Raw genomic sequence first — 25,279 nt, 5'->3', positions numbered from 1 at the left:
ACTAACTGTTGAAAATCCCCGAAATAGCATCTTAGGCAGTTTCAGTAAGCGGCAATTGCACATTTAGAGGTTGTTGATAATTTAATTGGTTTTTGATTCATTGGTTGAAATGAATCCTTCAAAAGATTGTAGTAGGAGAGAGCCTGCTATGAGCCAATCCTTATTCTGAAATTTGGCGGGCACATGGTAAACAAAGCAGAGTTTCTTTATCTCATGGGGCCGTTGTCTAGTGGGGAAGATGTAAGTAAACGCGGGAGAAGTTCCAGAGCTCCTAGGGACGCAGTAAGTGGGGACTAAGGTTAAGTAGGTGGGCAGGCAGTACAGAATTTTACCAGTGGCTTCTGTCCCTAAAATCCCAGAGCCCATTAAAGTAGATCAACCCTGAGGCAGGAAATGTTTAAACAAGAGCATCTGCTAGCTTCACACTGGTCACAGTGAAGGATTGGGTCTGTGGTGTGCAGCCATATTGAGGAAGGAGACAATGATCAAATTTTGTAGTGGAATGAAGTGTGAATTTTAAGAATTTAAGTGTGAATTTTTAAGAATTAAGTGTGAATTTAAGAACGGAGGAGCACTGCAGCCTGTTTCTTTTTGTTATGTGTCATAGACTTCATCTTGGAAATGCATCTTGGGTCTCAAGACTGTATGAGAGTTGGAGAATGGGGTTTGCCATTTGGACTCAAAATATGCCTCCTGTTAGGCAGAAATAGCCTCTCCTGGTAGTTTGCTAGAAATACAGAATCTCAGGCCCACCCCAGAGTCAGTCTCTGGAAGAATGGCCCCAGGATCTGTAATCTGAAAAGCTCAAGTGTTGCTTCTACACACTGAAATTTAAGAAACACTGATCTAGAATGCATTTGGGAGGATTTCCAGAGGAGTTGGAGCTGTACTCCCTGGAGAGGAATGGAAGCTTTGTGGGGGCATCCAAGGGATGACACCAGCCACTAAATAACAGCTCACCAGCACTGGGCATAGTGTGCCATGGTGAGAGTTATTCTAAGTACTTGGAAAACCACCCACAGCTCATCCTTGGTATTGATGAATGACAGTTCTGCCTAAAACAAATGCATGGTCTTTTAATCAGGCAACTTAAAGGAGAAGCTTATAGATATTTGAGGTCATTTAGAATAAGTATGTTTTATAAGGCAAAGGAGCATGGGCATAGGTGGGACTTTGTGAGCTTTGGTTAATGCCTGACCTTACAGGTAAAGTGATTAGAACCTTGAGATGCTAACTGGCTCTCCTTTGGCCACACTCCTAAATGGTAACAATACTGAGTCCAGAATTCAGACTTCGTAACTTCAAACGCTGGTGTCACTCCAGTGTGTTCTTCTTCTATGGACTATCTGCGTGGATACGTATGGTCCTTCTAGAATTCATAGCCATTTTTAGAATGCAGTAGAATAATTTTGGAGAAAAATCACAGTCTTCCTCATTTTATTATTGCTATTATTAAAATGATCTTAATGGATAGATACATAGATGATTAATTAAATACATGAAGAAATGATTTTAAGCCATGGGTACTTACCATACCTGTTTCAGCCTCTAAAAGAGATAGTTGCTTTATAAGAAAGGGTGTGTTTATCTGTAAGATTTAACACAGCTTCTTATCTGAGCTCTTTGTAATAAGTCATGTTACATTTGAAATACTAAAAGATTTTTAAGTCTTTAGTACAAATAACTCCCTTTCAGCAACTGCATAGAAGTCATTTGTAAGGGCTAGGGATGTAGCTCAGTGGTAGAGTACTTGTTTAGCATGCATACAGCCCTGAGTTCAAGCCTGAACACCACTAAATAAGCAAATAAAATTTTAAAAAAGTAAATCAATGCCAAATATTTATTTATTTATTTTTAAAAGAAGCCATTGGTAAGTGTATCTGAAAAGACTTATTTCCGGTGCTTTCTTGACAGCAGCCGGTGGATGTACTGACACCCCCTTGTTGGAACGGTGTTTCCCCCACCTTTTGAGTCTATGTCTGTCTTACTGTTTTCAAGAGTAAGGAAGTGGTGGTTTATATCTTAGTTATGTGTAAAAAATATTTTTGTGTGTTACAGTGGCCCAGAAGCTTCTGCTGACAATTCCAGTTTCCAAACAAGACATTTTGGCAATGGTGAGGGCTTCGATCCCTTCTCTGATTTGTTGTCAGCCATGAACGGATGGATGTGATGTCTGCTAGCCAAAAGGGTGAGTGAAAGTGGGTGATTATTCACCTGAAATCCCAAGACAAACAGTCCATCAGGACAATTGCCCACTGTGGATGTGAGATTCTCACTTTGGAAGGAGGGGGGACACAGTCGGCTGTTGTTTTTATGGTATAACCTTTTCAGATAATTCCTATAGTGATCTGAGGGTTTATAAAGGGACACTGGAAAAGTTGTTTTTCAAAAGAAGTTTTAATCACATACTGATAGACTGTCTAAATTATGGACCACATGTCAGAACGAGTAAGTTCTTTTTTGGTCTTCTCACAACTTGAGAATGTGAGCCACCTTGAAGTAGGCCATACTTACTTCATCTTGAATCCTAGGGGAAACGTCAGTCAGATGCTCAGAGTGTCCCATCCCACACCTTCCACAGGATGGGGCTCTTGAGAAAGTCACGGGGTTGGAAACTTTGGACTTCAAAGATTTTATGAAAGTCTGCTGGGTATTTTTTTCTATCACAGTTTATGTCATCAGATTATTCATTGAACTTTTTCAGGGACATATTTTTTTGTTTGTTTGTTTTTTCTTTAAGGACACGATCTTTTCCTGTTTTGTGTATTTTGCCATTTGCTACTGTCCATTTATCATGTTCCTCAGAAAGAAGGACTTCCCTGTGAAACAGCAATTGATAGAGGCCAGATGTTTCGGGTGAAAACTCTGACATCATTCAGTGGTCGCTTTGTCATAGAATGAGATCAGTTTGGGGGGGGGGAACCACTTATTTTTAGGTTTTATATTGGATGGTATTTGGTGGTGAGAGTCATGGCATGAACGCATGTGTCTTAGTGGAGTTGGTATTCAAAAACACATTCTGTGCCATGCAGGAAGCTTGGTGAAGCTTTAACATCACATATGAAGAACCTCTTATTTCCATGATGTGTAGAAAACTACTCTCTCTTCTCCGATTTCCTATGTTTAAAAAAAATCATGAAGCTTAGAGAATCCTGTTATGTCAGTACTAATGAAGCCCTAGAAGCTGGCTGTATAAAGCTTCTTGGTTTACAAATGGGATTGCTGAAGCTCAAGTATTCTGTGGGATGATCCAGTCCCTGGGTTTAGGCCACATGGACCTATTGTTTGGTCCTCAGTTAGTGCTTCTTACCAGTTTATCTCATTTACAGATATTAAAACATTCAGCTCATTTAGCTCAGTGTACCTCTTCTGACGACATGTCTCTGGAAGACACTATTATGTATGCATTCAGATAATTCGGCTACAGTTTTCAAGATTTTATCACTTCTGGTCATTTTGACAAACCCCTCCCGTTTTGATTTACAAAATAACATTAGGAGCTGAGCACTGGTGGCTCATGCCTATAATCCTAGCTACTCAGGAGGCTGAGACTGAGGATCACGGTTCAAAGCCAGCCTGGTCAGGAAAGTCCGTGAGACTCTTATCTCCAATAAACTACTCAGAAAACTGTAAGTGGCGCTGTGGCTCAAGTGGTAGAGTGCTCACCTTGAGCTGAAGAGCTGAGGGACAGCACCCAGAGTTCAGGCCTCATGACTGACCAAAAAAAAAAAAAAAAGAACATTAGGGAAATCACTAACCCCAATCAATACCAGAGACTAGGTGGCCCTCAAAGAGCCTCTTTACTTTCAAATGCACTTCCACATGGGCCATTTTGATGTTGAGCTAGTTGTACTTTTCATTCTCTTCTGTCAGAACTAGATATGGAGATAAAAATCAAGTCTTTTCTTCTTTCATACAGTAGTCTTCATTTTATTGGCAAGAAATAAGGCAAATGATAAGCAATAAAGTGTGGGGCAAGGCTGTCTGCATTGAAGAGAAGTGTTGTGAGGTGTGTAAGAGACCTTAGATCACTTTTCTGTGTGGTCTCAGGCATGTACTATGATTCTCTTACCTGTGGGGTTCTTCTGAGGGTTTCCAATGCTTTATTTCAGTGATAGACTTTCATGGATTGTCTGCAGATCCAGGTAAAAGTCTTATTCTTAACTCATACATGCATGAGAATTCATAGTAATGTTGGCATTCTGAAGGTATTGAAATAACACCCAACCCAGGCTCTGGGTTACATGACATCTCTGTCTTCAGTACTGAGAGTCTGACTCAGTCTCATTGTCATAAAATTGATGTATGAAATTGAACAAAACCACATGAATGGGTTGATTGAATACTAGGTTCATTTTACTCATTAATTTCAGTTGGCTAAGGCCCACTTTTGGAAAAAAACAGTCTCAGGAACTATAATGAAAATATTTCTTTTGAGAAAACATTCGATTAGGCCTAGTTTAATACCATTTTGCTTGTTTTTTTTTCCCTGTAGATAAAGAAGTGCTTTGTATTTTTCAGACCGTCATGAACCTCTTCACTGTTTTTAGTAGGAAGTAGAGGTAATCCAAATACTGTGAAGTAGAGCAGGTATTCTGACTTTTTAGCCTCCCCTGATTTTTTTCTCAAGGTACATCATCTAAAATGTGCCCAGAGGACTCATTCTTCCCCTCTATGATAGTTTACCTAATCTATGTACTGCACGTCTGAGAACTAGTCAGTGCTTTCAGTGTCAAAACTCATTCATAGCCCTGTGCTTTTTGGAACTGTACAATTTAGTGAGAAATCGAAAGACACACCAATTAATTTTGCTAGCTGATAATTTGGAGTCTTTAGGTTTGAAACTGTCTCTGATTCTGAGTGAAACGTTTCATGGAAAGTGTCCTCATGGTAGGGCAGACCGGGAGTTATAAGGGCAGGCAGCTAGAACAACACATCTCCCTTAGACACAGGACAATGAATCTATGAGATAAAAGGTTTGCACAAATAGATCATTACAGTAAAAATTTTAAGGTCAGAAAATGGGTAATGTTCTCGATTTATGTTGGTAATAATCATGCTTGCATACTAAATTAACTTGAGGGCAGAAAAGCGAGAAGAGAGGTCTGAGGGTGTGTTGTGGTTCTCTAATGCCACGATCTACCCAGCAGGCATCAGAGTTGCCTATTTCTCTGGCCTGATGCTTTTGCTGATGTTTGTACCTACGTGATGCACATCACGAGATTCCAAGAGTGAAGAGTGGTTAAGTCTGCTGCATATTTAATAGGCTGTTAGCCACAGTGTTATTAATAAATGTGATAATAACCGTCTGCATTTGCATAGAGCGTTCCTGAGAAGATTGACTGGGGATGGCAAACTTACTGGCTTGTTTGTCAGGCTCTGCTTTGGTGTTGTAATGGCTTACCAGTGCATTTCTTTTAATGGTGGAACTGGAGTGACAGTGAATGCATCATGTGACATTGTTGTGTCTGATTTGCTCACATTGTTGTCCCTTGATTGCCTACAATTCCTCTTTGGATCTTTCTCATAATCACATTTTTAGCTTTTGACTTACTATGAAGAAGTAGAAGCATGGGAGAATAAAAAAATCATCCTTCTAACTTGAGATGTGGTAAGGGGTTACTTTATTTTTGTCGGTCATGGGGCTCGAACTCTGGGCCTGAGCGCTGTCCCTCAGCTCTTCGGCTCAAGGCTAACACCCTACCACTTGAGCTACAGTGCCACTTCCGGTTTTCTGGTGGTTTTTATTGGAGATAAGAGTTTCACGGACTTTCCTGCCTGGGCTGGCTTTGAACCGTGATCCTCAGATCTCAGCCTCCTGAGTAGCTAGGATTACAGGTGTGAGCCACCAGTGCCTGGCACTGGGATTTCTTTGCTTTTTTAATGAAACTTGAGATGTTGATGTCTATTTTTTGCGGGAGAGCAGAGAGATCATTTTGGCATCAGGATTGTAGCCATGAGAGTCTAAGAGAGGGTGGCTATAAATGGCAGGGACTCTGGGACAGGAATGCTGGTTGACAGACTCCCCTTGAGCTGCAGCCTGTCATTAGGCCAAGCCACTTGGCTGTGTTTGAACTTTCAGTCCCTGAAATTTTGACTCTGAAAAGTAATTTTAACAATTTAATAAACTACATAATATGTTTTATAAGCTGAGGCGAATGATCTTAAGTATTTTGGTCTCTTTCATAACACAATGAACCTAATATTGGTAAAAATACAGATCTTCACTCATACCATAAAGAGAGGCTAGATTTAATAAGCAGTTATGAGCGTTGGCAGCTGCCTATCAGATTGTATAACTTGGGCTCCAGCATGCAGAGATAGTGTCAACTTACATTTTATCTCCCAAGTATTTTCAAGGCGTTTATTTTGCCTCGCTCTTCAGTTCCTAACCTCATACAAACAATATCATTGGCTGAATATTTTCCTCATAGCTAATTGGCCTAGGGGGCAATGGTAGAAGCCATTGTCTGGACTGATGGAGGTCAGAAATTAACACGTTTGTGTGGAGATAATGGAGTATATTAGTAAAGCAGTCATTCCAGGTAGTGAAAGAGTGCCCATTCTTTCCTGTGTATCCATGAATGATGAGGAAGGAACTTCTAGTCCCTGCCTTACATCCTGGTCTCTCACAGTGGAAGCAAACCAGTCCCTAAGTCAAACCAGACTATTAACATTTTTCAGACACAATTGTAAGACAGATGAATGGGTTATTCCACTTGTCAATTAAAAATGAAAGCCCACCAATTGCTGTTGTAAGATTAAATTCCAATTAGAAGATTGCATTTAATTCAGAAGCTATAACATTGTTTTAATGAATTCTGTTGTGGGTGACAGTTTAGGTGAGATAAATTTATATGGTGTAGGTAGATGTAAATTTATTGGATGGTGTTAAACATGTTACTTCATATATATTAGCTGTGAAATTTATTTCTTCTCTAGTTATGTCCCCAAGGAGGTAGAGTTAGAGGGAAAAACATATCTTCAAAGAAAGAAGCCCTTCTGTCCTTTCCAGTGCTTGCTCTAAACCTACTTTTTCTGAGTTTTATTTTTTTTTAAAAAAACCTGTTAAATTTCTGCATTAGCTGAATTTATGATTCTTAGTGTGTGCTATTTATAAAATGGAATATAGGCTTTATGATATAGGAAATTAGTCTAGGACGGAGACTGTGATCCAACTCTGTAATAAAGGTAATCTGCATTTAGATTGCAGATATTTTCCAAACCTCCCTAAACCTCTTCTGGGATTATGCACACATTTTTCTAGACATTTCAGTTGACTATACACTTCTCATGTAACGAGCAGGCTTTTTTTTTTTTTTTACATGACACCTATACAAACCTCTGCCTAAATCAAGGATAGCAAACATTCTTGACATACAATTTCCTCACTTCCTCTTCCTCTGCCCATTTCTGTGTCCTAACAGACATCATTAATTGATCATGATTGCTCTTCTACTGAGTGTCAATGTGGCCTCAGACTCATTCCCCCTTAATTAGGAAACTTTTTAGGTTCACCATTTATTTGGTTAAGGAATGGTAAAATGTATAAGGAAAGTGGTTTTGAAGCAGTCTTTTTAGTTCATCTTTGCATGAACTAAAACCAGATATAGGGCATATATCTGGTACACAGTTGGTGAACAGTCCTTGCTTGTTGTTTTAGTGAAATGGTCTTAAGTAGGAACAATTTTGGCAATAATCTGGTAGCACCATGATTAGTGCTTTGTTTCGTTTTCTTTTGTGGTATTGGGGGTAGACCTCAGGGCGTTGTGCATGTTGACAAGTGTTCTACCATTGAGCGACAACTCAATCCCTTTCTTTTTTTTTTTTTTTTTTGGTTGGTCGTGGAGTATGAACTCTGGGCCTGGGCGTTGTCCCTCAGCTCTTCAGCTCAAGGCTACCACTTGAGCCACAGTGTCATTTCTGGCTTTTTCTGTTTATGTGATACTGAGGAATCGAACCCAGGAACTTATGCATGCGAGGCAAGCACTCTACCACTGAGCCACCTTCCCAGCCCAACCCTTCTGTTTTTTGAGACAATGTCTTACTGTATAGCTGTGCTGACTTTACACATAGGATCCTATATCTCTGTCTCCTGATTGCTGGGATTGCAGGCATGCATTACAAAGTCCAGCAAGGGTTTTAACCACATATATGTAATTTGTTGCATGGTTTAACTTTTACCCTTTTCTAGTTTAGGTTTTGAGTGTGTGAAACATGACAATGTTGTGTTATTTTGTTTTTTCAGTTTCTATAACTTTGGAAAATATAAAGAGACTTTTTCTCACCCTTTTTTTACCTGTGTATGAACACAGGCTGTAACATAGCAAGGAAGTGGTGGTGTGAGAACCAGGCCTAGACTTTCACTCTGCCAGCGAAGTGTCTTTCTCCCAGGGAGGGGCGCCCCTCATGTGCCAGGTGCTGGCCGGTGCAGGGTAAATTTCCTACAATTTCCTTTTGCATATTAATCTTGCATTTTATCAATACTCTGAAGCATGCTGTACTAGGGAGGAAGGCATTCAACTATTATATTTCACACGTTATCTTCCGTGATGTAAAATTCTAGGAACTTAGACTACATTACGTGTTGTTTTTCAGAAAAATATTGTTTTCTGTTAACTTGGTTCAAGTGGGGCGCAGAGGCTAAGAGAAGGAAATTTTCAATTTGTCTGTAGGCAGGCTGCCAGCAGCCATTGAGAATTGCCATCCTTTGAATTCCTTCTTATAGAAAAATGAGCAATTAGCATGTGTAGGCTATCACTCAGTTAATGCACATTTTAATTTCCTCTGAGGGTGCTATTATTTATTTGTGTTGGTCAACCAGAATTCTGGCAAGTGATTACAGGTGAAGGTATGGGCCATTGACCAGGTAACGCTCGTTTGTTAGGTGATATGGTTGACCTCAGTATAGCATGGCAGAATTAACAGGCTTTGGCCAGGTCCTCTTCTGATCTGGGCTCGTTCCACAGAATGCTGTGCATCTTCTTCTAAGTGACTGGAACAGGCTCATGAGATGGAATCTTTTTGTATGCCTCCTGTGGTATATGAGATTTTAGTCATGCTTATAACAGTCATAGCAGACATTTATTGGGTTGCACTAGCTTAAGTATCACAGTGGTTATCATTTCATCTTAGCAGAACCTCTGTGTTGAAGATAGTATTATTCTGGATTTATTGTTGGGGCAGGAGCTCAGTGCTGGAGTCCCCCGTTCACAGTGCTCCCCCCATTCACAGTGCTCCCCCCGTTCACAGTGCTCCCTCCGTTCACAGTGCTCCCCTGTTGAACAGCATGAGAAGTCGGTTTCACCCCATGTAGGGTCAGCTTCAAAGTCTTTCATCCATTTTCTCATCTTCAAGTCCTTTTGTTTGATTCTGCCAGGAAGACTTTATAGTTGATAATTGTCATGATGAAGGAACTTGAATCCAACTCTGAAACTCCAAAACTGAAGCCTAATATATATATAATTGTGTGTGTGTGTGTGTGTGTGTGTGTGTGTGTGAGGGCAGGAATGGAGCTTGAATTCATAGCCTTGTGTTTGCTAGGCAGGTATTATAGCACTTTGGTTTAAGGCCCCAGTCTTTTTTGCTTTTATTTATAATTTTCAGATAGGATCTTCTGTTTTTTCCCAGGCTGGCCTCAAGCTGTGACACTACTGTACTACCTCCATCTTCTGAGTAGCTGGGATTATGGGTGTGTGCCACCATGCCCGACTTCCACAATTTCTTTTAAAAAGTATTTGTCTTTTATTCTCCTCTCCATCTACTGTCCTCCCATGATCCTGCCACCAGACTCAGTGTGAGTAGACTCTGGTCCCCTTTTGAAGTGTAGATACTCCTGGTGCTGACTGCCCCAACAATTGCTTTTCCTCCTTGATCTCAGGAAGAGAGTCACACAGCGACAGCAGCTCAGCTGTGCAAGAAACGAAGACCTTAATGCGGAGGCCTGGTGACCCGTGGAGGCAAGGCAGTCTTGTTCCTTTGCTTGGTCATTTGGTCTCCTTGTCCTTGGGCTAGCCATCTGTCCTTTTGGACAGAATTTCACCAGAAAGTGTACTCTTCAGTTTTACTGTTGACTTGTTTACTGTTAGCATCATATACATTTTGGCATTATTATTTTTTTTTTTTTGTCGGTCGTGGGGCTTGAACTCTGGGCCTGGGCGCTGTCCCTCAGCTCTTCAGCTCAAGGCGAGCGCTCTACCACTTGAGCTACAGCACCACTTCCGGTTTTCTGGTGGTTTATTGGAGATAGGAGTCTCACGGTCTTTCCTGCCCGGGCTGGCTTTGAACCGCGATCCTCAGATCTCAGCCTCCTGAGTAGCTAGGATTACAGGCGTGAGCCACCAGCGCCCGGCTTCATTTTGGCATTATTAAGGGAACTTTTTTCTCTTTGCATTTAAAAAACCTACCTATTTGAATCCTGAAAAATAAAACGATGTCATTTGTGTTTTTTTTTTCTTTTTACATTATATTCAGAGAAGAAGTAAAGTCAGAATGCAGATCATGAAAGTTCTAGAATCTGGCTCATGGCTTGAAGGAGCTCCTTTATACTCTTGTCTGTACTTTTTTTTTTTTTTTTTGGTCCGGTCATGGGTCCTGAACTCTGGGCCTGGGCACTGTCCCTCAGCTCTTCAGCTTACTTTCCGCCTCTTTTATCCTTAAAGAGGTGTGTGTGCTGGGGAGGGGCCCGGGGGGAGGAGGGTGATCTAGCACATTCTGTAGTCTAGTGCCTCTGCCAACCCCAGCTGTTGGTATAATTGCATTCAGTGGAGTCCCAGGGCAAAAAGGGGTCTCACCTGATCATCCCAGCCTTGAGCTTACTTTCAGGACCGCATAGTCACACATAGCTTAACTCGACTAACTTGGGAGATGATGGTAGCTGACTTAGTACAGTATATATAACAGGTCAGGGGGCTTATAATACATGGATTAGAGATTTTCCCTCTAATTCTCCTGTGGGCAGTACTCCAGGGAAGAAGAGGAGACCCCAGCCTAGCAACCTTCAGATGGGAGGGAATTGCTTCCTTCCATGGTCCCAAGTCCTCAGGATTGTGTTTTTCCCTGGGGTGATGATCTGTGGACTGCTTAAGAAGGGTTTTGCATATAGATGTAGGCCTGCAGCCAGCTTAGGAAAGTACAGGTCTCACTAATATTGTAACTCTAGCCATCTGAGCCTCTCCTTCTAGTCTTAGTTTCCTCATCTGCCATTGGCAGTGACAATTCCACCACCATGGTTGGACTGGTACATGTGTGAAAATACCCTCTTGACACCAGCCACCAGGAAGCAGCAGCGAATGCTCCAGGTGTCACTATTTGGTGAATAAAGTTTAAAAGCTGATAGAGCCTCAGAAATGCTGTTGGCAATATTTTTTTAAAAATACACTTAAGAAATCAGTATTAGAGTTTTTACATAGATGTTTGAAAAGAGAATTCTGTCATCACAGTGTACCAGAGTTGACAAGTGTAAATATGCAGTTAGACGGTTTCAAGGAACGTGTATTATTTACTGATCAATGCAGTGTCTCCTTTGGAGCCATTACACTCAGTCATTTCCTGTCAATCTCTCTGCACTGTTATAATCGGTCTATGGATATGCATATTAAAGTAGAAGAAAGTTATTGTGCATGTGTGGTGGCAGCTTTTTAATTAATAATGTTGCCGCTTTAAAAAAGTTATCAGGCTAGTTGACTCTTAAGGTGGCTAATAAATAGTCTGTAGAATTGTATGGGAAATGAGGAGAACTGAAACCCCTCAGGCTCATGGAAAATGAGGCCCATTGGGTGGGCATCTGTGCCAGAAGACACTGGCCCTGTTATTAAAGGAGGAGCTTTTTATCTGGTCCTCTTGCTAGGTACAGAGGGCTTCCTTATGTTCCTTTTTTTTCTACTATTACTCTATGTTTTTAAAAAGGCATAACTGAAGAAAAGTTTGTGCATATACATGCATTTGGGAGACTAAACTGAGATGTCTGCCTGCATCAAGGATGGGCAAACCTTTGCTAGAACCAGGCAGACAGGAAGTAGTGTTAGACTAGGAAGCCACCTGGTCAGTTACAGCTGGTTGCCTCCTTACTCTGGTTCAAAGCAGCCTGGAGACCTTATGTAAATGAGTGGGCGTGGCTGTATTCCAGTCACATAGTACAGACTTTGGGATTTGAATTTCATATGATTTTTACTGTTACTGTGCAATAGTAGCATTTGCATTTTCCTTTTTCCTTTAAGAGTAAAAGGTTTTTTTGTTTGGTTTGGTTTTGGTGTTTAGAAGGCAATGTGGCTTTGGACAGCTATGGGCTCCTAGTCAGCCAGGCCCTCATTTTCTGGAATAGAGTATTAAACTGAGCTGAGGATTGCGGGGGGGGGGGGGGGGGGGGGGGGGGGGGAGGGGGATGTTGGTGTGTTGTTCTCTTTCTTTTCCCTTGATGCCTTGCTCCTTAGTTTCTGATGAGACCTCCTGTAGGATTTGTCAATTAAGGGTGAGTCCCCCCCTCCTTCATGGAACGCAAGAGATGTAAGTAGTTAGAAGCGAGGTTGGGTTGAAAGATAAAGAGAAAACAAATCATACAAGAGAAGTGGATTTAGGGCACTAAGGTCAGATCTCTGTTCTCTTCAAAACCAATGCTTACAGCGCTGTGTACTGCACCAGCACCTTTAAGACAAATTTCCTAGGAGATGCAAAAAAAAGAGTTGTTATTGTTGTTTTTTAAGATAGTTATTTATTTTAAATATATTCATTATAAAACGTGTCAAAAATAGAATTAGCACATTAAGTCTGATTTCTCATACACTCTTGCTTAAATGGAGCGTTTAATAAACATTTCTGAGATTTAAAGAAAAAAATGGAATTATTGTTCGTGTAGTGTGGTTTTTGGGTACAGCCACGCTGTTGAGGTTAGAAATGGAAAATTTTCTGCTCCGTGTCCCTGAACGTACCTTGAGGCCAGAGTTGCAGGAAGAGAAGTGTTAATACGTGTCCATTGAGAGAGATCAGAAATGAGGCTGGGCATTCTGGTGCAGTTTCGCCCCCCACATTCAGGGGATATCTTAATGTTTTAATAGAAATGGATGGGGAAGTCCCAGCAGGAGAAACAGGGAGGGGTACATGTGGGGACCAGGCATTTTCAGAACATGGATGCCTGAGGAGAAAGGAATGTCCTGGTGGCTGAGGAGATGGCTGGACGCCCAGCCAAGAAAGAGAAATAGAAAGAATAGGATAATCAAGAGGAATATTTTCTTTCCTATTCTTTTCTTTTTTCCCTTCCTTTCTCCTTCCTCCTCTCTGCTCTTCCCCTCCCTTTTCTTTCCCTTCTCTCCTTTCATGACTTTTTTTTGAGGTTGCATTTTATTTTTAATATCTTTATTATCTTTAGTTATACAAAGGCGTTAGTTGCCATTCAACAAAGCAGTTTATGAATACAATGCGTCTTGATCATCTGCATGTGGTATAAACTCAGAGCCTTATATACCCTACCACTTGAGCCATGCTCCTAGTACTCTTTGCGTTTGTTTATTTTTCAGATAGAATCTCATGTTTTTGTCTGGAGTTGTCCTCAGATACAGAGAATCTGTATCTGCCTAGGATCCCAGTTACGTCCCACCACACCAGGTTTGTTTTTGAGATAGGGACTCGCTAATTTTATTTGCCCAAGGTGGTCTACCTCCTGAGCAGTTGGGATTAAAGGTTTGTATGACCATTCCTAACCCCAGGCATATATCTTTTTCCAGTATTGTGATAAAGCTGACTTGGATATACTGGGAAGTTTCTGATTGGTAACAAGCCAGAATGTGTGAATCAAGGTATTGTTACTCTAGTTGGAGAATAAACACCCAGAAAAGATGAGCATCTCTGAAGCAAATACCAAAATTAGAATAGTAGGAAGGAGAGTACACAAAGGTAGATGTGCATGGAGAGCTTTGCACATGGCTTATCTGCTTTTGTTTTTTAATGAAAAACAAATATATTCTAGGATCCGAGGCTAAGATGAAAGTCTAGATTAATAAGAATCAATAGCTAAGTGTGGTGATTAAGAACACAGGATATTAGTCAGACAACTTGGTTTTAAATCCTGGTCCTGTCAATTAATAACAGTATAATCTTGGAGGGAGGGGGGGCGGAGATCTCTCTGAAACTCAGTTCCTTCAGTTGTATAATGTTAATTACTAGCATATAACACAGGAAATTGTAGAATTCAAAAGAGAAGCAGAAAGAAAAGCATTACATATAGTAAATTACCAGTAAACAGCAGCTACCTGTTTGTCCTATTAGTCCTAAAGAAAAAAAAATAGTCTCTTGGGTATTCAGGATGTCAGGATGTGAGCTTTATATGTATATTTCTATATTTTATTTTTTGATATACATCATTTACATTCACATATTTCTCTTTTTTTCTTAATATATTTTTATCATAAAGATGCTGCACAGAAGGGTTACAGTTAACATGAGCGAAGTAATGAGTCGATGTCCTATCGAGCATTGTTACCCCCTCCTTTTTTTCCCCTTACCATCCCTTCCCTCCCCACCTCCCCAACTTCTCCCCCGCCCAAAGTTGTAAAGTTCATTTTCAACATACTGTCTTGAACATCTCATTGTTACAATGGTTCATCCTGTATCTTTATTTCAGCTTTTTGTGATTTCCCTTCCCCTCCCCAAATTGGAAAAATGTATATACAAGATGCAGGACACTGTAATCAAATAGAGTGACTACAGGGGTTGTACCATGGGGAAAGAACATACAAAGAAACAAACAAAAATTACATAGTACATTAAAAAGAACAACAAGAAAGATAAAATTTCTTGTAAAATATTTCTTTTTTTTTTATTGTGAAAATACCGTACAGAGGGGTTACAACTACATGGGCAAGGTAATGAGTACATTTCTTATCAAGCATTGTAGCCTCCTTCTTTGTTTTCCCCTTCCCATCCCTTCCCATCTCCCACCCCCTACCTCTCACCCCCCCCCCAAACTTGTAAAATATCTCTTGACAGTCTGTATTCAAGGGATGATTGTAGTTTACTGCCCAACCCCATGTATTTTGTATGTGATATTGTGTGTGTTGTGACTCAGGGCATTTGAATAGCTGGACTGTATTTGAATAACTCTGGGGTTGGTGAACTTGAATCTTCAAGGAAACCCATTACACCTTTGGACTAACCCTCAGGGCTTGGAAGTTCTTTTTTACATTGGATCCAGATCTCCAAATCATGGACTTCCAACCTGATTATTTGCTTTGGTGCCTTGAGAGTCTATAAAAAAAACATTTCTTCTACCTAGCAACTTGTCAGAGATTTGAGAGTACTTTCCCAGACCCTTCTTGAGCCTTCTCTGGACTTACAGCTCCTCCTTTGGTAGACCATCCTCTCTCCTGCTTCATTTTTGTGTCCTGTGGCAATCCTGGCAATTTCCCATAGCCCCAGTCCCTCAAGAGGAATATTTTGGTGTATGTACCACATTTCTATAGAATTTGCGTGAAGGTGCCTTTTTCTTTATCATTTGGAAGTGAAATGTTTTGACTTTTCCTTAAACCACTTCCTAAATTTCAAATCTGGGAAGCTGGCACTTAGAGAGACTGGTGATTAAGAATGGTAAATTCTCATCCAGATCCCAAGCTTGCTGGAGCAGACTTGTCTCTGTCTTGGGCCAGGTTTTCATACCTGAAGCCATAGTTTAGCGTAAACCGGCCACTGTGCTCCAGCCTCTGCAGTGGCTGTCAGTCATTCTGTCCGTCCTCACTTTTGTGAGCCTCTTACTATATTTCTCCCTATTTGGGGGTAATAAAATTTGACATTTAGGAGACTTGGTTTAGAAGAGCTTATAGGGAAGATGTTTAGATGTACACAATCAGGATTATGCATTCGTAAACCGTATCCTTATGCTATCTGATGTCTGTCTTCTGCCTAAGAAATGATGGAGTTTTCTGGACTCCTTCACTTTCTCCTTTGTTTCCTGCATTTAAATTGTGAACTAACATATCAATTATTCCCCTCCTCTCTCGGATAATCTACTTTTATTTCATTGAAAGAATTAAAACCTCACTGTGGTAGAGTTCCCCCGACCCCCCACCCCTGCCTCAGACATTAAGGTAATACGCTTCATGTTCTTTTCTCCTTTCCAGAGGGACTTTCCTTCCTCTTCCTTTTGCTCCTCCCAGTACGATTCCCAGACAGGAAGCCAATCACAATGTTATCGGCAATAAAAAAAGAAATTTCAAAATCCATCCGTGGGCATGGAGATCTGGAAGGATGGCTGGGTGCCGCCTATGAGTCTTAACACATTTCCTGAACATGGAGCTTTTACCATGGCAACAGCCATGTCACATGACACACTGGTGACACATGTAAGGTGCTGCCACAGCTCATCCCAGGTTGCACGCCTGTGAGTCATTGTTTCCACTGACACAGTGACTACTGTAACTTGCAGTTGGAAGGGTCCCTGGTTTTCAGTGCCATTAATGCAGGCTGACGCCCATGGCTCATGGAGGGCTCAGGAAGACACGAGTAAACAAATAGTGTGTGCTGCAAACATTGCCTTCATTAGCTTTGCAGAGAAATACTTGTTCATCAGTCAACCTTCCTGCCTGTTACACCCTCTTGTTCTTTTTATATTTTTTCCCCTTTTGAAAGCATATTTTGTTGTTAACACCTTAGAAGCTTGAAGCATAGTTTTTATTTCTAATCCTGGTTGTGCCCATTTCCACTTGGCAAACTCCACAGGAGAGTTCACGGTAGCCCCTTTTACATGTTTATTTATATTTTTCACATGGAGATTTACTGATGGATGCATGATTCTGGGAATACACTTTTCTCCTTATGAGATATATGGAATACACCAATCAGAACGTGGTATTATAGGTCCATTGCTCACGTATAGGGGTTTGAAGGTGATATGTTTTCAACAGAGTATTTTAGCAGTCCAAGATGGGTAATATGTTAGCATATTTTAATTTGTGAGTGATGCGGTGGATGATTAAAAGAGTAGATATGGAATCTGGAAGACATTAGAAAGATGTCAAGGACAGACAGATTTTGATTTGTAGCCTAATGAAATATTTTGCCAACTTTTAACGATTTTTTTTTCTTGAGAGGAGAACTTTAATCATTTGCTTGTGTTTCTGGCATGGTGAGGTTATTCCTGTTTCTGTTCCATCGTGAATCCAAAGTGAAAATGGGGTAATTTTTAATTAGCAAAATTATAAAACCATTTGCAGCCAAATGTTTCTTGTCTTGTATAAACTGTGATGTTTCACATTTTACTTTAATCAGTTTAGGAAATTTCATCCTGAAAATCTATTTCAGTTGCTGCTTTATGTATAGATACAGATTCTCAATATTAGAAATTACTTTGTAATATTCTCTCCTAGCTTTACTTGAAAATGTGGTTTTTGAGGCACATGCACTGCTAGTTTCTGTTGTAGAGGTTTTGTGGTTACCTTAGTTGGAGATAACACTAAAAGTCTCTCCTGCCTTGTGATTCTAAGACTAAATATCATCCTAGAGGCTTAGAAGCAATTCCTGAGCCTTAGGCTCAGAAGTGTTTCAGTTCAGGTTATACAAGTCGTTGTTGGGATCAAAATGTTACACTTTTACTTTATATTATACATATGAGAACGGAGAATGCTTTAAAAATGTGTGTGGGGGGGCTGGGAAGGTGGCTCAGTGGTAGAGCGCTTGCCTTGCATGCATGAGGCCCTGGGTTCGATTCCTCAGCACCACATAAGCAAAAAGAAAAATGTGTGTGTTTGTGTGTGTGTGTGTGTGTGTGTGTGTGTGTATGTGTGTGTTTTAAGAAATGAGAACTATGAGCCAAGACATGGCAGCCTACACATCTATTCCCAGACTTTTTCATTTTACTGTGCTTGAGTTACAGTTGCTTGTGAGGTTTTCACATGTTCTGGGCGCTCATTAGACCCATACTTGGAAATGAAAGAATTCTATGGAAATGAGAAGAGATTAAGTGTTCAGAATTTGAGGATCTGACGCCTTGCCTGAGACCCTTCCAGTTCTTTAAACCTTTACATTTGCTAGGTGGCTGGGAGGGAGAACAAAATTTTGTGCTCTTTCTCTTGGATCCTCTTGAGGGCGCTGTGTCACACCCTCGTATTGCACCGTTGTTGCCAAAGGAAGATGGTGGAACTCAGCCAGAGAAAACTGTATCCATGACTCCAGCTCAAGGCTATACAAAGACCCTCATCTTTAGACATTTTTTCTTGGAACCCCAAATGCATGTCTTACCAAGCACAACAGGGAGAATGAGATGTGTCAATAATATCCTTCAGATAGTAATTTTCTAGGGCTTAGAGTTCCTGGGATGTGTCATAGACCACCATAGAATCACTGTTGATGGAACTATGAATAAGGACAGGAACCTTAATTTTAAACAAACGCACTGAAAAATCTGATTAACAGGTGAGTGATAGTTTTGTCTAGAATTGGAGGAGGCAATTGTAGTTTTACAGATGAAAACTATGTGTATTTCCTATCTAGATCTAGTAGAGACCTTGCGTGTAGAAATAAATATAGCCAGCTTTGATAATATTGACAGTTCTCTGAAAGAGAATCATACATGTTTCTTTAGCACAGTTCTTACAGAATGGCACTTTTCTGTGCCCTTTTCCATGACCAGTGCTAGTTCCCTGGGCCCACACAGATCTGGTCGTCCTGGCTTGGAACCCTGCAATCAATGACTTTACATACTAGATGTCAGAGAGCATTGTATAGCAGCATTGGATGAAACACATCATTAATAGTAGATTTATCTATTGCTTTTAAAAATTGTTTTAATATGGCTAGTGGAAATGTTTAAGTTACATATACGGCTTACTTTATAATTCTGTTGGGTAACATAGAGTTGGTTTTTTTGTTGTTGTTATCTTTATTTTTGATATTACTGGGATTTGAACTCAGAAATTTGTACTTGCCAGGCAGGTTCTCTATCACTTGAATTGTACCTTCAGATCTTTTTATGTCAGCTATTTCCCATGAAAAGTTTTATGCTCCCACCCCCTCCCTTTCCTCCCCAAGGCCTTGCTTCTACCATAATCTTTCCATCTAAAGCCTCTCGCATAGCTGGAATCATAGGCACACACCATCATGCCCAAGTACTGGTTGAGATTGGGTTCTTGATGACATTTTGCTCTGGCTGGCCTTAAGTTAGGATCCTCCTGATCTCTGCCTCTTAAGCAGATGGTATTACAGGTGTGAATTGCTGTGCTGTGCTATAAATGCAGCAAACGAGAAACATTCCCTTGTGGATTGTCATCTGATTATGAACAAACAATTTCCAGTCGTTTCTCTTTCATGTACAACATGCATAGTTGAAGAATAGTGATGTCAGTCATTGAATTATCACCAAATCTATTTTTCAAAAGCTGTCTGCCATGTTGTTATTTGGCCCTGTGCATCACAAACTGGGTTGGCATCACATCATTATTATTACATTGGAATAATAAACTCTTCCCTTCTATCCATGAAGAGACACTTTTTTCCTTTGAATAGGAAAAGACATTTTATAGTTGAGCACTGGTGTCTTACATCTGTAATTGTAGGTACTCAGGAGGCTGAGATCTGAGGAATGCAGGCAGGAAAGTCTGTGAGACTCTTATCTCCAGTTAACCATCAGAGAACCATAAAGGGTTCTGTGGCTTAAAGTAGTAGAGCACTAGCCTTGAGCAAAAGAGCTGAGGAACAGCACCCAGGACCCAAGTTCAAGCCCAGGACTGGAAGAGAAAAAAAAAAAAAAGGAGAAAAGGCTTTTTATATGGCCAGATTTCTGCGATGTTTATTTATTTAATTTTAATCCAGAGCTTCATAAATGGTAGGCAAGTGCTGTACCATTGAGCTATATTCCACAGCCCTCCTGTTAAGATTTTTTTTCATGTTTGCAATGACACTTCTTGCATATTAGGTCTTCTTTGATGTGGGCTTCCAGATGGCTCCTTCCACATGTTAACATTTACCCTCCTCTCCCCGTCCCCTTGCCATTAAGATGTGTTTTGGTACAAATGTTAAGGATGAAACATAGTTTCTATACTAATCATTACCTTTAAATTAAAAAAAAAGAAGCAGCAGCAGCCTAGCTGCTCCCTCCATGAAGTTTGACTATCTTAGCTAACACCATAAAACTGCTGCTGAGAGATGGGGAAGTGGCTTCCACTTGCCAGGGTGGGACGCATGGAGATAGCTTGGAGGAGAGATGATGGAAGGTTTGCAGAGGGCGTGAGGATGTCTGAGATGGATATGGCCCTGCAAGGGCCAGGTGGAATAGGAGTTGCAGTGGGGAGCTTGGAGGAGGACAGGGGATGCCCGCCAGCGGAAGGCATGGACAGAGAATATAAGGACTTCCCATTTGGAGCCTGCCTGGGGGAGGTGATGGCAGTTTGCTTACAGAGAAGGGTGGGAGACTCCCAGAGGAACAGTGTTGGTCCAGATTGGTCTGGAGCTGTAGATGGTTGACCAACTTCCCGCAATTTGGAGATGATGGTGAGAATTTGATCTAGAAATACCCAGGTGACAGTCAACAGTTAATCTTTGTTTTAAAAAAAAAACCTCTTGATCACATTTATTAGGAGTAGTAACAATCGGTGGTGTTCTAGGTCTTTTATGGCTAATTAAATATGGTAAAGGATTTTTATTTTATCATAAATAGGCTATACTTAAGCAGTAAAGGGAAAAATAATTCTCTCACTATTATGGGACAGCAACAACAAAAATACCTGAGAATTTTACCATATTTATTTCACGTAAATACATGATTTTAATTGTGTGTTTATTACTTTGTAGCCTGCTTTCTTTTCTTACCATAACAACTATTTCTTACTATCATTCTGACTGAGTACAGATGATCCATTCACTGTTTGGGTATTTACTAGGTGCCTGCTCCATGCTGGTGCCTACTCCTTGCCAGGACTTGCTTCGTGTCTTTGAGATGACATTTTTCCCTTGTATAGGGCTTGCTAATTGATGACTGTGTTTCTCCCATCAGAGCACCACCCCTGTTTGAGACATAACAGTTCTTGTGTGTGCTATATCTTGCAGGGTACTTGACATTCAGGTGTGTACCCAGTTGTTATGACAAACAGTTCTTGATACCATCTCCACCCCTCCCTTCCCCCCACCTCCCCTTGCCCACTTCCAGTTGAGTATCACTGGCTTCCATTGTAGTTTTGTTAACTGTTTTTCTCTTTAGGACTTTTTTAGGTAGATTTCCTTCAGTTCTTTTCCTTTCTTCTGTGTGCTCAGGAGGGAAGCGTGTGACAGCAATGTATCAGTTGTGTTTCTGACCACCATGTCTTGTAGAACACAGGTGATATTCCATGTGGTTACTCTTGAGAACACTCTAATCGTAGATTTAGGATTAATAACTTGGCAATATTTGGAGGAAAACTATATCACATAAAGGGAGACACAGCTGAATGAATGTCCTTTTCGGTTTTGTTGGTTTCTTTCTTTCATATCTCTTCTGTCCACTGATCCCAAAGAAGTACATTAAGGATATTGTATTGGATAGGATTTGAAGTCTCATAATTGGGGGTTTGGAGGCATGGCTCAGGTGGTAAAGCTCCAGCTAGTGAGCAAAAGCATCAGATACCAAGTTGGAGTCCCTGACTCCAATAACGATGACAACAGAAATGAAGTCTCGTAATACAGAATTTCACATCAAAGTCTAACTAGCTGTGTATTTTCAGGGGAGTTATTCACATGGTTTTCTGTGTGATGGCAGAGTTGCTCTGTTACCTCAAACAGGGATAAACACAGGCTGTGTGTTCATAGTTTGAATCATTTGTTAGCTGTCCAACCCTTTTTATAACTTATTTTCCTGTTGTAAGCCTTAATTTCCCCATCTGAGAAATGGGATTTCTTAATGGTACTTGGGATTGAACTCGGACCTTTGTGCTTGCTAGGCAGGTGCTGTAGCGTTTGAATCATTCCATCACCTTTTTTTTTCAGGAAGGGTCTCATGTCTTTACCATGCCCTTGAACCTACCATCCTCTGACCTCAATCTGAGAGAAACTGGGATTGTAGGTATGAACCACCTCATCCAGCTGCTCTAGATTCACCTTATTTTCTTACATGGGGAATAATTGAGGTAGCCAGCTCACCAGGACAGTGCCACCATATGAATGTAGTTGGATCATCGGTACTGCTTGGTAATGCTTATCCCAGGGTAAGCAGGATTGTATAGTCAGGTCCTCTGTGTTGCCTCATTTTGTGCCTTTCCAAGTCTATACCTTTCTGCTATGTTTATCCTTGGGGGTTATGGCAATTAAAATGAGTGCGACAGTATTCTTGTGTGCTCTTCTTGGTTTGTTCTCAGAACTTGGGCTCCCAGGTGGAGTATGAGTTGGTTTCAGATAAAAATGGGATAAAATAGGAAAAAGTCTTGCCTCAAGTTGGATCGATAACCTTTCCTGCATTGGAATAGCATGTGTTAAGTGGAACCAGTACCCAAAATATTATTTGGAAAGCATCGCTTTAAATGTGCCATCAAGAAAGAAGGGGAGCCATTTGGTTTCATGTGTTTTTCCAAGTTTGCCAAACCCTCTTGGGCCAACTGCTTTGTATGGTTTGGGTGGCTGTTTCTCGAGAATGAGCAGTTCTGCATCTTCTGTCTTGAAAAGCCTAAGTCATTATTCCCTGTAAAGAGCAATGGACCATTCTCAAATGGAGAAATTCAGATAACCAGAGTAGAATGATTTCGGGTACATGCAAAATCCTGACAAAAAGGTATGCTCTTCACCAAATAGGTATTTCATACTTAAACTCCTCCCCCGACAAAAAAACATGACTCTCATGGCAATGAAGCACATAATACCTAATGAAAAACAATAAAACCTACATTCTAGCATGTACTTTTGGTGACTCACTGGCTTCTTAATAAAATGTAGCTGTAATTACAGTGGTGTGTCTTCTATCATTAGGCCAACTGTGGGGAGAAGTGAAGGAAAACTCTACTAATAGAGTTGTGGAACAAATTCAGATAAACTTTAAAACTTGAGAGTCACCTGGTGTTTGCTGTGGATCTGGTCAGATGGAAGCCTTTTTGAGTCCTCAGTATGATTCTGGCGTTTTCATTCCGTTCCCTGAGCAATTTCATGGAGCCTCACCTCTGTGCTGTGTTCTGAGAGCCTTGTAGCACTGATATTTCGTCGTGTAGAATGGACACACAGCATGCTGAGTCCCTGACAGTACTGATGTAAGGGTGAGCTGTCTCGTTTTCACCTTTGTTTTTTGCTTTGTTTTTTTGTTTCTGTCACTTCCGTATTTTAAACTTGTATGTCTAGGATAAACATAAACTTAGGCAGTTTTCCATCTGCGTTGAAAATAGATGGAACATTTCATTCCTGTAACTTTATCTCAAAGTAAGCTCTGTAGTACTTTTGAGTTCTATGTAGAAAAGGCTAGAAGGTGTATGTACTCAAAACTTCCAATACACCAGTCTGGATAACTATTAGTGGGGTATAATATTTTTATGTTTGACGTAGGAGAAAAAGTCTTTAAGCTATGACATGGTATTACCGCCATTGATAAACCCCAAAATCACTTGTTCCTAATCTTTTCCTTCATAGAATTTGTCAAGGTTTGTAAATATGTATGTGTGTGTGCGCGTGTGCAGTGCATGCATGCGTGTACTCTAGTGTGTGCACTCATTGTGAAGGTTCCTCTCTGGGCTGTGAAAGCACAGACAATTCACAGGAACATGCAGTGAACAGATGTTGGACTAGTGTTGTGGCTTTGCAAACAAGTCACAATGATGATGATGATGATGATGATGATGATGATGATGATGACGACCACCATGACCATGACCACAGAATGATAACAATGATGACAATGATAGTGGCTTGCCTATAGTTAATGTTCGAATACAACAAGATCGTTTTTTTTCTTTATGTAACACGGGTTCTCTTACTTGAACTTTGCCATATTTCTTTAGGTAGTCTCTCTTTGTTCTTCTTCTTATAGAGGTAGGAAGCAGAGACTTAGGCAAGGTCTAGAACAAAATCATGGCACCCTGGCTGTAAGTGCCTTCCCACTCAGGTCTGCCTGCCTGCCTCACCTGCCATTGGAGACTAGCTGCCACACTGGGATATTGCCATTTATAAGATCTCTCAGCCTTATTCCTCCAATGCTATTGCTGACAAAATAGCTTTCAACAGTATCACTCCCTGTAACAGTGAAAGGTGTTTTCCAAAAGAAACCCATCGGGGTGGGACTAATCATTAAGAAAGAATTGCGTCTGAGCAACAACAATAATAACAATAATAAGAACACACATTATCGTTGCTGTGTAGCAAGTGTACTGCTAATGCTAAGCTCATCTATGTATTGATAACTCTGCAAGGTAGATGTTTCGTTAGTCCTTTTTCACAGATGAGGAAACCGAAGCTCCAGAAAGCAAACAGAAGCTAAATAACTTACATAGGCCCCATTGCTGGAATGTCAGAGACATCAAGTTGTTAAATCACTTTACAAGTTCTTTCCGAAGGATTGTAGGTATTGGGGGCTCACAATATCCTTTCTCATCTTTTGGTATTTGCATTTTTAAAAGCCCATAAAGTTTGAAAAGAGGAGGCAGGTGGAGGAGAACCAGCATGCACACATATGCCACTCCTGTGAGTTCACATTTGTCTGTTGACCCTGTGTGAGGCTAGCGCCATCCTGCAGACACTCAACTGCTTGTAAGTGGTGCTTTGAATTTTGTCTCCATGCACATGACCACAGAACTTGCAGGGATGTGGGTTAACCGCTGCACGTCCTCTGGTGCAAAATGCACATGAGGGAACTGAAACTTGAGAAAGTTCCAGAGAGAAAGCTGGCTCCTTGTTGCTGTTGGGCTGTAGCTTTCCTGGTTGTTAGCTCTCTGGCTTCCAATTATGGTTTTTGCTTCTCTTCCCCCTCATTAAATTCAGCAAGAGAATAGATGCTCTACTCTGATCATCAACGCCCAGTGAAGATTTCATAATTACCAATCAGTAATTAATCTGAATTTCAGTGTGTGCTAAATCACTTAGATGCGATTCTCTTCATCACACTCCCAATTTGAATCCCAAGAATGACTCAAATTTGCTTCTTTCCTCAGTTAAAATGGAAACAGTTTGGCAATGGTGTCTTTGAGGGCTTTACAAGGAGGTGACTTAGAAGGGGGTGGCTTTCTGGGAAAGAGATTAAACTATAGACTAGTCCTAACTGTGTTTTAAATAATGCTGACATATTTTGTTGATGCTGGCTATTTTATTTGATTGCTCTCTGTTCTGAAGTCTTCTCCTTTTTCCTGCTTTGAAATCTGTT

At 40.7% G+C, this 25,279-nt stretch overlaps 1 protein-coding gene across 2 annotated transcripts in view; it reads left to right on the top strand.

The window, feature by feature from the left end:
- Foxp1 (forkhead box P1) overlaps positions 1 to 25,279 on the top strand; it is a 606,957-nt gene that overhangs the window by 93,092 nt on the left and 488,586 nt on the right. For both annotated transcript variants that reach the window (XM_042679678.1, XM_042679674.1), the window contains exon 3: positions 2,059 to 2,188. The gene's annotated coding sequence lies outside the window, so the exon portion shown is untranslated. The remainder of the gene's footprint in view (positions 1 to 2,058; positions 2,189 to 25,279) is intronic.

This window comes from Dipodomys spectabilis, unplaced genomic scaffold (genome assembly GCF_019054845.1).
Source record: "Dipodomys spectabilis isolate Male_0828 unplaced genomic scaffold, ASM1905484v1 ptg000054l, whole genome shotgun sequence".
Classification (NCBI taxonomy): Eukaryota; Metazoa; Chordata; class Mammalia; order Rodentia; family Heteromyidae; genus Dipodomys; species Dipodomys spectabilis.
The sequence above is the reverse complement of the archived record's forward strand: the minus strand, read 5'-3'. Positions and strand labels throughout refer to the sequence as shown.